The sequence below is a fragment of the Coturnix japonica genome, chromosome 1 (genome assembly GCF_001577835.2).
Source record: "Coturnix japonica isolate 7356 chromosome 1, Coturnix japonica 2.1, whole genome shotgun sequence".
NCBI classification, from domain to species: domain Eukaryota; kingdom Metazoa; phylum Chordata; class Aves; order Galliformes; family Phasianidae; genus Coturnix; species Coturnix japonica.
The window spans coordinates 40,744,405-40,760,758 of record NC_029516.1 but is presented as its reverse complement, the minus strand read 5'-3'; the positions used below and the strand labels follow the sequence as shown (position 1 = coordinate 40,760,758).

Below are 16,354 nucleotides of genomic sequence, written 5' to 3'. Positions count from 1 at the left end.
TGTAAGCATGATCGGTCACCTTACCTTCTTATTTATTTATGGGTGATCATCTGGAATGGAAGGAAATTTTTTGATCACTGGACATGGATAAATGACTCTTAATAATTTTCATATGCAGCATTAGAGGCAAATCTTCAAATATTTTATGTTTCAAACATGCAGTTATATCTTTTATTTCTGCAAGGATATGTAATCTTTGGAATGCACAGACTGGTTTTTATTTTTGTCTAGTGGAAGTCTGAAAAGTAACAGTAAGAAAATTCATGTTCTTAACCAAGTATTTCAAAGTTTGCCCTATAGGTAGTATTTGTCTCTACAGAGATTTCTTTTGGTCCAATAATCACAAAGCTAGACAAACAGACGAACAACGTGAACCAGAGTACAGCTGCATGTGGGATGATGTCTGTAGCACTTTTCCATAGACAAAAACTAAAGACAGTACTTTTTGAAAGTCCAGTTTTGTCAGTTCTACACATTGGAATTTCATGGTGTTAATTTAATCATTAGGAATGCTTATTATCCTGAAGAATCTGACTTGCAAATGCCTTGATATCAAGGAGGAACAAATCTGACCCAAAAGGAGTGCAGGAGGTAGCAGTAAACAGCAAACTTCCCGCCACAATTAACAGAAAAATAACTTGTGGGTTTATTACTGCAGCTTTGCCAGCTGAAAGTAATATAGTCATTTATTTCTGGCACTGGTTAGACACTGATGGCTACATCCATGGGAGGACTTCAGCATTATCAGAGCAGTGCTTACCTGGTAAGAGTCCTGGCTGCCAGAGTGGAATTTTTACAGCCTGTTGCTTGGCCCCAGGCTCTGGCGTAATACATGGAAAGGCACACAAAGGTGTCTCAGATTGAGATGCAAAGCGGGCCACAGCTACCTAAAGCATCAAACACGAAGTGGTGAATTGCACAATGTGAACCCGAGTTCTTTCTACTTCAAAGGAATGTGCCTAGACCAGATGAGAATCTGTATCCTCTCTGTGGATGCCTCAGTTCCCTTTAAAAATTGAGTCAACAGCCACTAGTGTCTAGAAGTAAGAACGCAACTTGTGGGTAGCTGGAGACAACTCCCTACATAAGAGACTTTTTCTCATCCTCGATTCAAGCACTGTTCCTGCATTTCATGCTTATCTTCCCACAGCACTGTCAGTCTGTCTGAAGAGTTCTACATGGACACAAACACTTCAAAATCTTAGAAACAGTGTCAGGGCAACTGATAGGAAAACTTGCACGGCAAACCACAGAGCAATTCTAAACATAGATAGGAATGCAACTGACATTGCAACTATGCCATATTTTACCTTTTTCTGAACAAGGAAGGATTGGCAAGCTACAGAGAAAAACTTCTGATAAATTAACAAAGTGAATTAATGACTCACAAAGTGATCTAATGAGACTGTTACGGAATGGAGCTCAAGCAGGAATGTTCAGAAAGAGTTTAATGCACAGGACATGTTCAGAACACAAGCTCTTTCTTTTGTACTTTCATTGCCATGATTATTTTTCAGTGGCCTGCAAATACTGTTAGATTTGAACAAGCAGATACTCTTTATTGGGAATCACTGAAGATCAGTTTCCCAGTTTTATCAATTGCGTTTTTGAGTACAGGTGGACACAAAGTCAGATACATTTCTTCAATGAAGACGTGAAAGAGACGGGCTCTTAAAAATCATGTATTTTCCTTAACCTTAGTCACAGAACATAAATTGGAGACATATAGCAATGTTATCATCTGCTGAGTATAGCTATTACAGTTCAGTGCAATTCTGTTATGATGATACAGCTGAGTTTAAGCTTTAGGCAACTATGATGAATATGATAGACTGATGTCTGGTAGTTTTGGGATGTAAGAAAAGACTTTATATGCAGTTTGCTTATTTGATTTTCCTAGTTATTCATATTTCATATTATGGTTGAAGAGTATGTTAGTTGCTAAGCTGATTTCCTTGAAGGGCAGCTGTGAAGGCTGTGATTGGCCTATAGGAGTGAAAGGTAAAGCACTGGCGTGGTGTATTCCTGCCAAAAATTTGTTACCGTGGAGCCAATTTTTGTGGTGTCAGATTTCTCCATCTTGCTTAAAAGGAGCAGATCCACTTTTCTGCCTTGGTAGTGCCTCCTTGGCTTCACTTAAAAGGAGTCCTGATCCCTGCGCCTATTTAACTGATGCTTCTTTTTCTTTCTTTCTTTTTTTTTAGACAGCCCCTCTAAGGCTGTCATGAGAGCTTTCTAGGTTCACCTTGTGCACATAGAATACAGATTGTTTTATTCCACTATTGAGCACTTAGGTCTTGAAAGCACACCGGTTATTTTCTACTTCCTATCTTCAGTTGTTGCTCAAGCAGTCGCTTTTATTGAATTGCCGAAGCATTGCATGGCCAAAGGTTGGGGAAGCTATAAAACTACAGGTAGCTAAAAATTCTCCAACATAAATACATGTTTGAGGAATGATAACCTATCATCAGTAGCTTTGCAAGTCGAATGACATACTCTGTTAATCATTGTGAGTAGTCTGCTCTGAAGAGTTCAGATATTGTCACTAAGGAGTGGTCCAGTCCACCCCTTATTAGAGTGATGAAACTGCTCTACTTCAGAGGGCTGAGGCCAAACCCTCAAGGTACAACCAGTCAGCCTGCATTGCTGGGGTGTGGACCCTTCCCTGCGCCCTTGTGAGGAAAGGAAATCAAAGGTGGTGCTTGTAGAAAAGCAGAAGTTGCTCCACCAAGTGGCAGTTTCCACAGGCCAATTGTAACCTGGTAATACAGGGGAAGATCTTCTTCTATGAAGCATGAGTTCTCCCAGGCCTTGATGCTGAGATCAGTTATCAAAGCACTCCCAGGTCATCCACCTCTGCACACCTGAGCCAGGTGATAGATGGACAAAGGACCGTGTTTCTGTTGAGCACAAACTTGTGTGGATATTGGTGTTGGCTGTTCATTCAGGCTTAGTGGTGCCTGTGCAAGGATAAGCATAAAAACTTCAAGTGTAAACTTAAGCCATAGAGTACCTTTTATTGCATTTTAACCAGCAGAGTGAATTTGCCTAAAGTCCAATGGCACTTTTGGATCCGTTCTCTGTTGATTTCAAGGAGAATTTACCATATTGTTGATTTGTAGACCAGAAAGAGTGGACCGGGTGAATTCAGGGCAAAGAGTACTGGGGGCAGTTCTCTGGTAGGAGGAAAGGAGTTATTTTTGGAGCTGATAATGAAGCAGCTTAATTAAAACTATGCTGTGAGAGAAGCTAGAGAAGAAGGGATCTCTCTAGATTCAGAAAAGCAGCTGTGAGAAAGCCTCATATGGGTGGGGAAAAAAAAAGAAAAAAAAAAAAAGCAGAAGGTGGGTCTGTCTTTATTACAGCAAAGAGACCACTTCAATGGTGTTGAGCAGATCTGTCCCAGAGTGACCCCTCCAAGGCATCCTGCTTAAAACATCCCACTTCACCTCTTTTATCAGGTTGGTCAGTGCAGCTCGTGCTGTTAGAGGAGAGAAGAGACATGGACATCAGGGTGTTCAAACAAGATCACATCACTGCTTGAGAAACTTGATAACTAAGAGTCTAGACAGGCATGATGTATGCTCTGAAGGTTCAAATTTGAAGCATTACTAACAAAAAGCATTTAATTATCATCTTGGAGCCTGGCTCTCACCCAGCACTGCCTGGTATCAACAGCTATCTGTTGTCAGCCATTCTCTGCTCTCTAAAAATAGATGGAGATAAAGGCCATGTATGCAAAGAGCACAAAAAGGCAATATTATTATTATTTTTTTTTTTTCCAGTGAAAAAATCAGTAGGTATGGGGACTTTTTCTTGCAGCTCCGAGTCTGAACAGTAATGCGGTAGTCAGAGGGACTCCTGACAGGGCTAAGGGTTGACTACAGCAATGACAGTGGCAAAGGTGTGGCTTAAACTGCAGACAGAGGAGTGGAGAGTGAGGCATGTTACCTGCGCAGGAAAATATTAAATGTTTACTCGTGGCCTATAGAGATTCACAGATATGTTTATCTAGAAAAGGAAGGTGAATTAAAAGATAAAGTCAGGAATAACTGTAAGTAGAGTGAGAATCCTATGTAGTGACTCTGCTTGGAAAATGTTGCAGTCCCCACTAAGGTGACTAAAGACTTGCTGGCCCCTCCTGATTAAGTGGTGAATTCTCTTGGGAGCCCTGATTTGGCCAGCTCCTTTGCTGGGTAAGCAAGGAGCGACTTGGCTGAGAAACTATTATTAATGCTCTGTTTGTAACCTTGAGAAGGTCTCCACGGCAACAGAGGCTGCTGAATAGAGCTGTCCATGACATTTTGACAGGAGAAGTTTTCCACTAGAAAATGCTGTTTTAATGAAAAAGTGTTGGGGAGAATGATCCGGTGCTGACAGTACTTTGGTCTGAAAAAAAAAAATAGGGGAAATCTGAAAAATTTCTTGGAGAGTTTTTATCATTTTTAAGCTCACTACCTTTTCTCCTGGGACCTTTCGCGTGAGGGATCAAGACTACTGTCACTTCCTGTATGGGAATAGGGGTTAAATTCCCAGTTCATCTCCTTCTTTTGCTTTCTTATTGTTGATGCTCTTCTGAGAAGGCTCTAAACAAAACAGGACATGGGAGAAGCTGTAAATCCTCAAACATGTGAAGTATTGTTTTTTTGGAAACTATTTTAGGAAAGAAAAACTCTGAAATAAGGGGAAAAGAGTGCATTGGAAGAGTGTACTGTAATTACTTGCCCATTCTGCTTTGAGTGGTTCATTTTATATGATATAAAAAAATCTCATGTTTAAACTCAAGTTTCTTGTCTGCTTTGCTCTGGATGGGTTATCTTCATCTGGTCCTAGGTGTGAATTACTGGATGTAGTGATGGCCAGAGATGTATAATTGCATATCATATCCTCTTGCTGGCATTACTCATTTCACTGAGTAAAGGTCTAGGGACCTGCAGGAGCCAACCAAGTGATTTGTCTCTTTCCCAGTGATGGCTTTTCTTCTTATGAAGCCAATGGAGAAAATTGTATAGATAACAAATGTTTCCATAGAGGCAGCTTTCACAGTTCTGCCCTGTGACTCCTTCCATGCTCATTTGGTATTTAAGAATCCAAATAAAAAATGAAGCCATTAATTCTTTGCTGTCAGAAAAGACAGGGAAACACACAGCTGGCTTCCTCACTATCTTCAGCAAGGTAGTTATTTTTAACTACTACTTATTTTTAACAGGAATCCCCTGGGATTTTTGAAAATGGGTTTTGCACTCAAGACACTCAGTCAGATTTCCTGATCATTCCAGTCACTTGACTGCCAGCTGTCACTAGCTGCCATTTATTTCTGTATCATCTTTCCCCACAGTGCTCTGCTTCCCAGACAGCAGTAGCCAACCCCTGTGGCTTGCCTCATGCTCCACACCTACCTGATCTCTGGGAGAATTATTTCTGACAAATTTCTGACAGTTGTCAGACACCCACATACTTCATCCTGCACCTGACTGTTGGCCAACCCAGAGTCACCAACTGCCAAGGACCAGTACTACCCCCTTTCTAGGAGCCAGCCACCAACTATGCATACTAGTGTGGTGTGGCATTGTCTTATATAAATTTGCCATTCAAGAGTATGCCAAGTCATCAGAGGTGATTGTGCCACATGCAAAATGCTGGGGATAGCAACAGGAGTTGTCAAATAACATGTCAGGAGAGCATGTTAGATATCTAACTGGGGTGGCAAAGATGAATAAAAGGATGTAGGTGAGCAGAGAGGTGAACAACTCAAGGTAGCATAGCATTGTGATTAGCACAGCTAATAACATCCTAATTAGTATCCTAACTAAGCAGGGCATTTTCCTATTACCACAGACTCTCCTGCTTTATGTTCAGAGTGCTTATGTCTGCTTTGGATATGTTTTTCCTGGAAAACATCTCTGCTTACCTCAAACTACGTCACACCATAAGGATTGCATTTGCTGTGGCCACTAAGTGTATTGACTCTGGTGTTAAAACTGGCAAAGGGGCAAATGATATTCACTTTGTCAAGGCTGACTGATGAAAAAAGGAGCAAAGCCAACAGCAAATGCCAGCTCTGATAGGAGGCTGACGCAAAAGAGGCTGAGGAACTGTATAGGACTGCTGCCCTGCTTATATAACCTGGAATATTTTTTGTAAATGCTCAAACTGACGTGCATTGAGTTTTGGCATGTGTTTGTCAGTGCCCTTATTTTATAGCCTTGCTGAAGACTCATTGACAGATGGCACTCAAGAGAATGCTTTTTATAGTTGCCAGTGTCCAACTCAGATACAGTTTCTGAAAGCAAAAGGTGTTTGGGGGTGGAGGGATTTGAAGTACTGCCAAAGCATTTAGTGGAAGGTGCTTTAGTGGTACTTCATACTCTGCAAAAACGGAAGGTATGTGGGAGATGATTGAGGAACATCTACTCTCATGGATGTTGAGTCACCACGTTCTATTAGAAAGCACTCAGCATTTATGATATGGAAGGATAAGAAAAAAAGATTCTAAAGGACGTAATTTGTATCCCAGAGCAGTGTCTATCTGACCTTATATGCTGGGGAATAATTTCTTGTTATGTCTTGACCTAGTTCTTGCCTGGAGACTACGTATATTATAAGTGAATTCAGACACTGGCTGTCTACTGCTTCACAGCACCTTTCTTCTTGGTGCCAAGGAGCAGTGAAGCTCCCTGGAGGGGCTGGGGCTGGCAGTGAACCCAGTGCAGGCTGTGCCCTTACTGATGTGTGCTGTCCCATGGCAGCTGAGCATACTGGGCAGAGCTGAGTTCTGGCAACAGCACCCATCAACAACTCACACTGTGTTAGCCCAGTCACAGAGTTGATCCAGGTGTTCGTCCAATAGGAAATGGAGACAGAGCCAGAGGCAGGACTGGAGATAAAGCTGCAGTGTGGATCTGAGTCCATGAGGGAGGCAGGGCCAGCAGCCTGACAGTCCTATGGCTTTGCTGATGAGGGCGATGACGGCTGAGCTGAAATAGTGGCCTTTACCTTGGGCAAAACATGGGCAGAGGCCCCAGGTGAGGTTCACTGGGATCAGTAATGATGCCAGTAACATCTTTTGGTGCACTCATGGTACTGATGCTTTGGCAGAGAAAGGTGTGTTTGTACTACAATATGGTTTGTATGCAATAGCCATCCAGTTTTTCCAGATGAAGAAAATGCAGGTGATTTTGGTTGTAGGGAAGCTGAAGAATACTTTGTGTCTACTTATGGCTTTGTAGTTAGGTAGATAAAAGTGCATTGTACATTTCTTATTATGTTTTCTTAAAACTGTTTACTCATTGGAAGCATCTGGATCTCAGTGTAGCTCCTCTTCTTAGCTCTAGGGCTGAAGGATTGGCAGGTTTAGACTCTGTACTGCAGTTCTGGGAGGTTGGACGTGGCAGTCCAGCCATGATTCCCAGTGTTCTGTCTGCTGGGTGATCTGCCTAGGAGGGATTCAGTCTCAGGTTTAGGTATTTGGGAACAAAGTGGCTGGCAGGCTGTAAACATACATTTTCAAGGGGCTTATTAATAACAGGCACTTTGCTCTTCACTTGTGTGATGGAGTTATACCTATTGCTGAAGTGACACAAGTCCCTGAAGTCACTTTTGTGGAAGTCTGTGACAGAGACAAATTTGGAATCCATTTATTCTTCAGAGTGCTCAGCTGCAGAATGGTCCTTTATCTGTTGGAAACCATAGATCTGCTTTACCACACACCTTGCAGCTTCTGGAGAATAGAGAAATAAGGCTGAAGAGCCAACAGTCTTCTCTAGAAGACATCTCTAAATTGGATCTTGTGTGCACTGAGTGAGGCATAGGATTATATTGTTGAGCAAATTGTAAAGTGGGTGGAGATAAAATAAGGTAATACAAGCAGCTGTACCATTTCCTAATTCTTTTGTGCAGCATCTTATGTTTTTATTTTCCTGCATTGGCTTTGTTCTGTGCCATTTCACAACACTTAGAAAAGTAAGTAGAAAACATTTTGCAATAAGAGGTCTATTTTATGTGATTTTTAGACACTAAGAAGAAATGTTACCAACATCACAATGATATTGGTGCCTGAGTAAGCTATTTGAAACCTTTAGATTAACCGGACAAATTCACATCGTTCCTGAGAGGGGTGTTTGTCCATTTCCTGCTTGCTGCAGTAGAAGGGTGAGATGCCTTATTTGAAGGGTACTACATCCTAGTAGAGTTAGATCTTCATGCCCTTTGTAAACTTTTCTTTCCTGTTCACTCTAACTTTTTCACTCTAGCCCATCTGGTTTAGTTCCAGAATTCAACCCTTAAGATTCCTGACCCAGCCTGCCCTCCTCCCCATCTTCTATTCTCCTGTGTACGTGAGAAAAGTCTCCTCTCACACCAGGATGCTCCCTGTTATGCTTCCAACTACTCCCCCGAAATATGGGGATGTGAAGTTTTTCAAAGGAAGAATTCATCTATGCTTTCTAACTCTAGTAAAATGTGAGCAAATTTGGCTTTACTTTAAATTCAGTCTTAGACGCTGTTGCACCATTTAAATTGAGACTTTCTTAAAGCATATGTGCAGCTGGAATATTTAAACCATAGTGATGCAGATCTGAAAAAAATAATTAGAACTAAAGCGCCACCATAGAATAGGAATTGTCAGACAATGCTAATTATAGGTGTGGCAAGCAGCTGTAACAACCAACATGGCAATTTTTGCTGTCTCTCCCCTTGTTTTGCAATTTAATGCTCTTACACTCTGTTGCCTAATTTTAGAGCAAATGCACATTAGCAATTTGCAGCCAGGTAATGCTTGTAACCATCTGGAACAGAGATTATATTAAAATGGGAAGCAGAGGAAACACTTTCCCATGTGGTTGTGACACTACTTGTTCCTGTCCTCTCTAATTACTGGCATTTAGGGAAAGCAATCATTAGAGGGAGGGTAGGAAGGAAAAGCCGGGGGGAGAAGGTGGAGCAGAACAGTGTGCCAGAGTGTCAGAGCAAGCGGTCAGTAGGTGCTCCAACATAAGTAGGATGAGTGAGAAGTACAGTTACTGTGGGGATAAAGCCAATGTCAGAGAGTGTGGGGAGCATAGGAAGGGAGGAGAATGCAGAAGATGACTTTGAAGATACAAGAATGACAAGAATGAGCAAGAGAAAATAAATAAGAGCTATGATCTGAGAATAAAACTCACCAACATACATGGTGTTCCAGTCCCGTTGAGAGAGCGAGCTGTCTGTCCCAGAAATTATGATGAGGAAAATCAGCTGGTACTTCTGAAATGTAGTATTTTCTCTGAATAAAGAGCAGGCAGAAGTCTAAACGCAAAGTACTGGACTGAAATATATGCTCTTCATACAGAAAGAAGAAAAATAATTTGTGTTTGGCCTTTAGTATGTGAATCCTACTTGATGCTTTTACTCAGCCCATAGCATCTGTCTCTACTTTCTGCATATGAAATCCATGAGGAGCTTCTGCCCATTTATTGGGGAGATGAGAGACTACAGGGCTCAAATATTCTTTGTGTAGCAGCTCACAAGTGCCCAACTATGCGAGTATTAGGATGTAAAAGGAAGCACATGTATAATTTAATTGTTTGTTGTTTTTAATATAGTCCTGACCAGTGTGAACAATAAAGACAGGCGCAGGTCTGGATCTTTCAGTAACAGTTCATTCATTTTAAACTAAAAGAGGGGAAATTTAGATTAGATGTCAGGGGAAAATTTTTCACTGGAAGAGCAGCAAGGTGGTGAAACAGAGGTGGTTTGAGGACAGCAAAGCAGAGGAGAGGAAAGGGAAAGAAAGGAAACATTTAAAAAAAATGAGGCAGTTATATTCATTTCAGGAGCTACGCTGAATTTTCTAGATAATATTTTGAGATGCAAAAAATCTCCATCTTTCTCTAAAATATATAAAATAGCTATGTTACTTGAAGGTGTTCATATTCCCAGCAGAAGCAGAAAAGAAGTTAGGCAGTACTGTGTGGGAACCTACCTGGAGTCACAGGCTCTGGTGAACTTTGACAATCTTAAGCTGCCTCAAAAACAATAGTACTATATATTTAACAGTTTAGACCTGAAGTCTGTATCCTTCTCATCACTACAAGAGGATTAATTTAATCATAGCACAGTATTAAGTCTTATAGCCCTGCTTTTGAAATATATCAGAAAGGAAGGTCATACATAGCTGAAAAAGTTCCAAATGATGGAAGTCTCGGAGAAGAGCAATATACAATTGGCTTTGCTGTGGTTCTACAAGAGAATTACACTGGTTGAGGTGTAATTCTCCTCTCTTATGAAGTTCAGCTGTGTTTAATACCCTACTTGCTCACAGCATCGTCTTTCAGTCCCAGGAAAATAATTCAAGTCAGCTTTTATGATTCTGGAAAAAAATCTGATATTTAGATTGGCTGAGTAAATGGAGATATTTTTGAACTGGCTTCCATAACTTTCTGTAAGATAACAGTTGGTTTTCAGCACATAAAGCTGAATAATTAGGCAGTCATTACTAAAGCCAGAACTATATGGCTATAGCATGTTAGTTAATTAACGTGCTCCCACATTTGGAACTATCACGAGACAATAAATAATTCTGAGTCGTCCTGAAATAAGCCTTCAAATGGTTGAATATCTTTGCAGTCCATTATGTATCAACAGAGGTGCTGCTAGCGTTACATTAGCAAATTTGGAAAGCTGACTTTGCCAGTCCTTTTTGGATTTTCTTGGGAACTTTTCGTCTCAGGCATCTCCGGCATTTCCAGCTGTATGCTTTACTGATGATTTAGCTCCCACAGTCTGTTGGTAGCTTTCATCTCAATGGATTCACTGAAATGAATTAAGTGTCGTTTTGAAGAGATGGGCCTTCAGTTCCTAGAATATTTTATTTTTTTGCAGAGTTTTGGACAGATTGTATACTATATTGAGGGAGTTTTTGACCTTTTTCTCTGCTTCTGACTCTTATGTAAGGAGCTTTCATTGCTTCTTTTATGCATCCTAAGATGCATAATGCAAGGCATTTCTCAGCAAGCAAAGCCAGTGCCTTTTCTGTGGAGCATTCCTCTGATTTAACAAGAACAAAGGTGCTTTGTGGCATAATTACCACTTTATCTTTCATGTCTTGAAAATGTGGACAGTATTTTTAGTTGTTATCAAGCCAGTTTTAGAAATTGCACTTTAGAACTTATTTCCTAAATGCTTGTGGAAGCTTAACTTAAGATCAATGCAATTCTGAACAATATGTTGGTACGACCAACTCAAGTGATTTACAGAATAAGTGGGTCTGTGTGCATCATGGTTCCTCCTGCTGCAGTCTTGTTGCTACTCCAGGCATCAAATCTGTTGTCTTAGGGCCACTGTCATATCATTGTTTCTACTGGTTGATCTTGAGATTAGATAGAATAACAGACTTTTGCTGTTAGATTATATTTGCTCAGCTGTATGTTGTAAGAGAGTTTTCTCTGATTTCAGGTCACCGGATCTGTGAGTAAGTCTTGGTCTCTTGGACATTTTGAAACTTTAAAATTATTTGACTGCTTGCAAATCAAATCAGAACTCACTTTGTTTCAGATACTTAACATTTAAACATCCAAATCCAAACTAGCCTTCCTGGGCTTTCTTTGCAGTCAGAAGAGAGAGTTTGCCCTCCAGAGAGTAAGGAATATGACCCTAGGCATCTGCTAGGGAAAGCTGGCTTTGTCATGGGGTGGTACTCATTGATATTAATTGATTATACACAAGGCTGAGAATGACCACTTTGACATCTGGGTTTTAAACTCCTGGATTAGAATGGGTGAATTCTAACCTTCCCATAACAAACACCTTTTCATTCTTTTGTCGTGACGTAAATATCTTGATGCTTCTTGTGCTTGTTTTTCTGAGTGAGATAAATACAGACTGCATGGAAGTCTTGGCTAAATTTGATAAATGCATGGGAGCTGTGTATCTGTATAACGGGAGCGCTGCATCATTCACTTCAGGGTAATGAAAGCATGAAAAATCATTCAGCTGGGATGAAAAGAAAGAATGACCATATTTCACAAAGTTATGTGCTAAGAAAAAAAAGTTATGGTGGATAAAGTATTTCAGAAATGTGAATAAAATGAAGTTTTTGGTTCCTGGAGCAGGCAGTGGAACAGGGAGTATGGTATGACAAACAACAGAAGTTGAACTGTTTCCTGCTGGGAATGTGGGATATTTCTTTTTTTACTCAGCTACTTATTCATTGCTTTTAATGCTTTGAAAATGCAGTTTCTGTTTGGTGCTTTTATGAGCCATGCATAACTCAGGGAGATGTAGGAGTAGGGAGGTAAAACACCTGCAGGTCTCTGAGCCAAATGTCCAGCTCACTCAGTGGTCATCACAGCCTTTGTGGAGAAGCCTGGAGCTGGCAGAGGGAAAAGATAACAGCCCATAGTGGGCTCCTTGCCACGCTGAAAACAATTTCTGTTAATAACCTAAGATCAGCAGTTTCTGCTTCCTGAACGTTCCTGACAAGTGAAAGTCAAGGGGCAGCTACTTGCCCACTAGCCTTGAGAAAGGTGGAAGTGCCAAAGGGCTGTTGATTACCTGATCAGTTTGTGTTCTTGTGGAAATTGCTGGCTGAGTTGGAGTAGTGGAACAAGAGAAGCACTAGAGGGACACTGGCCTAGGAAGAGTGCTGGGAGATGGACCTAGATGAGAGAGTTTGGAGATGGTTATCCCATGGCAGAAGAGGGAATGAAAAGGATTTGTGAGAGGAGGAAGAGGGATAAAGGTCTCCTGGTAGAAAAACAGTAGGAACACAAGAGGACTAGATGCTGGAGCTTCCTCTTCACAAAGTAGCCCCTTCTCAGCCTTAAGAAGAAAGGACCTAGGCCCTCCTGCAATGGTATTCCTTAGCTTGGGAATAGGTAACATTGCTTTCTGGTTCTTAATGGGGAAAAAGGACTTGAAAGTGTTGAGAATACTACAGAAACGTATGCCTTGTAGGCTGAGAAAGTGGGTATGTACAGACTATGGCCAGAGAAGTGACAATGAGGCAGGTAGCCAAGTCTGAGGAAGCTGTGCTCCTGCCAACTTATGTGCAACAGCACCAGTGCAGCTATGGTAGGGGTTTTGCTGCAGGATGGGAGAGCCAGCCTGCTCTATGAATATATGCTGGGCCTTAGGGAGACTCTCCCCGTAGCAGGAGGGATGGCTCTGGTCACATCCTATTGATCATTGCACTGGAATCATAAGTAAACTTTTAGAGGACCAGCCCAGTAGTAAGACATAGAACTCTAAGCTTGCTATTTTTTTTTAAGCTACATCATCCTCTCCTCTTTGCTAATAAAGAAAGCTGTCTACCCCCCATGTCTTCACAGTGCTTTGGTAAAATGCTAGAAGACACTGTGATAAGGTGTGGTTCTTGTAGAAAACATTAAAAGACCCCAATGAAAAATGTGATAATTTAGAGAAAGTGAAGAAAAGAAGCTGGATCTAATAAGGAACTGACACAGAGAAGGACTGTGTCTTTTCTTTGATTTCTGTCATGTGCAAGCTACATCTGTTGACTAAGTTATTGTAGATTGAGGCCATGTAAATTCTTTCTTTCAGTTGATAAATTATTCATGGTTGGGATTTATAAAGTCCTGGGTTTGGTGTTTGAAATACAGTGGGCTTTTTTTGTTTTTTTTTTGCACTGGACAATTCTTTTTCAGAGCAGTGCCCTTCTAAGCAGCCCAAATCCCGGTGGAATACAGTTATACTTAAATGGGAATGCTTATACTGGCATACCTTACTCTGGTCTGAGAAGAAAAATAAACTCTCTCTGTATAAAGCTCTTTGATAAAGAAAGCTGTATATGGGGTCAATCTTCCCAAATTTAGGCATGTATAAGTAAGTCAAGTATCCTGGGCTTCATTTTAGTCCATGGAAGAAATAGCACCTTCAGTACAAACCCTTAAAATATCTAAGACAAATCAGAGAAATCACCCTAGAGACTCTCTCTCCACTGACTGTACGGGGTTCTTAACACAAGTCACATTTAGATGCATGGCTTTCCAAAGGGTAAAACTAAAGGCAATAAATCCAACCATGTTTATCCACAATGGAATTTGAATCATTGCAGCCACACTGATGCAAATTCATGACATCTTTCAATAGAGCAGTATGAGGCATGGGGTATATTCTTTTCCCTCTAATGTGAACCAAAGCCTACACCTAAGGCCTAAGACAGAACTTTCATGCACTTTGGGTAGGGACTTTGCTATGCTGTAGGAGCAGTGGGCAGAATACTTACACAGGTTGGTTTACTAAATGTGTGGCAGACATATCACTGTGATAAATATATGGTTGCTTTTTTAGTTCACATCCAAAATGCAACATCTGATGACATGTTTTGAACTAGTGGTATAGAATTAGAAGCTGCTGAGATAATGCTGCTAATAATTAAGGTTGCCAAACATGTTCCTTTATAAAGCCAGAAATGTATTTCTTGCAGTCTAAGCATTTTTCATTACTGATTTGAATAAATGTATTTCTTTTTTTTTTTTTTAAACAGAATTCAGAACAAATGCCATTTGAGATACATATCTTAAAGATATTCTCAGAATTTCTGCCTTAAAAGCAGTCTAAAATCTTAAAACGAGATGTACAACTTTGTTGATGAAAGCTGGAGTGACATTTTAACCCCAAAGTGGATGTAATTATCCCTAAATTAGCAATATTTACATGCTTCTGTATATCCTTTACATCTTCTGACTCTTAACCCAGCTTGTCAGTGGTTCCTTGTATGGCTCAGGATGAACGTTATTTATGCCTGTACTCTGTTCCTTAGATCTCAGCATATGGCTGGGCTACTATGGCTTGAGAAGATGCCATCTATCTTTACTAACTGCTGGTAATTGCCCAGGTACACACAGTTAGCCCCCCCCACTGTGAGATGATGTGATGTTGTTTAAGCTTCTTCAAGAGATGTTTGAGTGATTCTTGTTACTCCATACTAGGGGTGCTGTGAAAGCATGCCCATGGACAGCTGTGTTAAACTGACAGTCTGAATCTTGTTTTTCCATTTATTTTCAGGTTTGTTGAGAGACTTAAATGAGAACAACAGCTAGACTGCATTGTGTTGACCTTCCATGATGCCTACATACATTGTCTTCCTATAGAAAATAGGATTTATGGGGAAAAGAGATTAAAAAAATCTTGTACATTAATTTTCCTTGCAATGTAAAAGTCAGCAAGTGGCAAAAAACATGCTCTGTGCCTTGATATGCCACATATCAAGACAAGACATGCTAGGTACATATATACCTGCAAAATGCTACTGGTTCCCATGGCACAGACACAGCTTGAAAGAATGCTCTGAACAGACTGCTGAAGTAGCACCAGAGCCAAGAGTAGCATATGTATCTGGACTGAATACAGGTGATCAAGGGCTGGGGAAATAAAAATAATTTTACAGTGAGTGTGTTGTATTAACAGAATCTGCTTCAGTTCCTTTCTTTAATCCACTTGGATCGAGCTAACTGAAGGCATTTCATGTTTTCTGTTGAATCACATGAGGAGAAAAGATGAAAAGAAGATAAGTGCTCAGCTCTTGCTCTCTGGGTTTATGTTGAGCTGACTGTGACTTGATGCAGAACTCTTTTTTAGTGTATATAAACTCTAAAATGTAGAAGCAATTGCTTCTACATTCCCAGCAAGAGGCTGGGCGTATTTATCCTTTTTCCAATGTGATGTGTAAGTGTACAAGTTTACTGACAGGTACCACATGGGCAAGATTTTTAACAAAAAATCTTTTTACTTTTCAGGAACAGAAAGACTTAAAGAACAAAGGACTTTACATGAAGCAAAGTGAGAATTGGGACACTGCAAAGCATGTCCTGCTGTTGTTTCAGAATTGAAATGTGAAGTGCTGTCGACCTAGACTTGTGGAGAGCACCACAGAAGCCTGTTTAGTGTCCATGGAGTAAGGTTCTTACTCTGCCTTGCAAGGCAGGCAATAATTGACTAAAACTCACACCAACCCACATTAACTAATTCCTGATTGCAAATACTGGATATTATTTTTCATAACCACTCTTAGTGAAGCACGGTATGATAACTATCAGGTGCTATGGTACTTCTTCTTATTAGGTAAATCTTGTACATGTGGATGAGATATTATTTTTCCATGGGTATGTTTATATGAATTGCAGCCAGTGCTTCTACCTAGAGAACTATGTCAATGTAATGCAAGGTTATGTAAGTTTTGTTTAGGTCCTTATATGCTGCGTGTCACATGGCCTGAATGTCTTCCAGGAGTGAAGTGATGGGATTGTTATCTGCTGCATGTGATTTTCTCTCTCCCCTTCTTTCCAAAGGTGAATTTTGTGCTCTTTTTGCTTTCAGTGTCTTTTAAAAATAATTATCACATTGTCTGTACACT

General features: G+C 40.5%; 1 long non-coding RNA gene across 5 annotated transcripts in view; it reads left to right on the top strand.

The window, feature by feature from the left end:
• The window catches only part of LOC107311555, a 99,946-nt gene that overhangs the window by 52,528 nt on the left and 31,064 nt on the right, over positions 1 to 16,354 (top strand). The gene's annotated exons all lie outside the window — the stretch shown is intronic.